Below are 1,586 nucleotides of genomic sequence, written 5' to 3'. Positions count from 1 at the left end.
AGGTTTTTGCAGTGGAGTGCAAGTTGAATATGGTATGGTTAAAAGTTGTCAAGGAATGCAGGGGACTTTCCCCTCCACTTCTATCTCCTATATTTTATGGTTTTGGTGGGTCAGGTGTGTCCCGACACAACATGAAATGTCATTAAACCTGTGTTTTGTTTATGTTTATTAGAGCTTATTTAGGTGCATAAACATCTGGACTTAGGTGCTTTTGAAAATTCCATTAGGCACCTATCTATAAGTTTAGATATCTAAGTACCTTTTAAAATTTAGCATTTGGGCTCCCAACTCATTGGGACATGGGGATTCAGTCTGTTAAAAATGCCAGCCTTACTACATGAGGATTCTGACTGAAGTCAGTTGGCCTACTCAGAGTCAGGTAAGTGCAAAAGTGCCTGTTGTAAGTCAGATCTGAAAGAATGTTATGACCCCTCCTAATCGAATGTAGGCTGTGATTTTCAAAGAGCGCATGTAGCTTTTAACTCGTAACAAGTTGTTATGATAATTATTTATGTATGTCGTTGTAATGTGGAGCAGCCCCTGTTATGAACCAGAACCCCATGCAAATGTTACCTTGGCAATGCAAAACCATTATGATAGGTGATCTTGATACTGCTATGTACTATGAAGATTGCCCAATACTTCCCATTATGGGTCCCTGTGTTTGGTTCCTTTATAACATGGCAAAATGCAAATTATTTGGGCTGAAATATTCCAGGTCAGGTGTCTGTCTCAGGCTGATTTCTTTTTAGAAAATTTCTGCTAAAATGGTTCAGGCAAGGGAAACATACATGCTTTTGCCTGGATTAAAAATTCTTGTGACCTCGTCTTTGAGAAGCTCTAGCACCTCTAGCTTTGGAGCTGGGACTTGAAATTTGACAGAGGGGGTGAACTTTGTGTCAGAGATGTGTCTTTTGCCAACCCATAAAAATCTGCCCAAATAGGTCCAAGTTATAACTTTGATAATCAGCAGTTCGCGCATCCACAGTAGAGACTTAGTTTTAGAAGCTAAATTCCCCGAAGTTTCCTTTCACACTGAGCATGCTCCAGTGCAGGACTGATTGGGACTTTTCCCTGCTATGGCAGCTCTGGGCTGCTGTGGGCTGCACCAGGTCCAGGGTCTGGACACCTGAACTGAGAGAAAGGGTCTGTCTCTCTTGTGCTCTTAATGACCTGGAAGGCAGCATAGAGGAAGATGGTGATTGATTCAAATGCAGTGGAGAGAAGAGACAGACTTGGGTGGGGGCAGAGGGAGTAGATTGGGAGAAGTACCCTGTGGGAAAGGCAGGGATTGGAAGATGGAAGTGGAGTGGGGAGAAGGAAACTGGGTACTGGGGTGGAGTGGAGAATTGGACAGGCTGGGCAAGAAGATTGGGACTGGGAGCTGGGGGCAGACTGGGACTTGTTGGCATGGAGACTAGGACAGGGGCCAGAGAAGGAAGCAGGTCGGGGAGCTGGGTACCAGTTGTCAAGGGCGAGGCTGAGATCAGATGAGGAGCTGCAGGGGATACTGGGACTTGTGGAGCAAGAAGACTGGGACTGATAACCAGTGGGATGGGGAGAAGGAGGTGAGGAAGGATGGGAGA

Source organism: Dermochelys coriacea, chromosome 13 (assembly GCF_009764565.3).
Source record: "Dermochelys coriacea isolate rDerCor1 chromosome 13, rDerCor1.pri.v4, whole genome shotgun sequence".
Classification (NCBI taxonomy): domain Eukaryota; kingdom Metazoa; phylum Chordata; order Testudines; family Dermochelyidae; genus Dermochelys; species Dermochelys coriacea.
The sequence above is the reverse complement of the archived record's forward strand: the minus strand, read 5'-3'. Positions refer to the sequence as shown.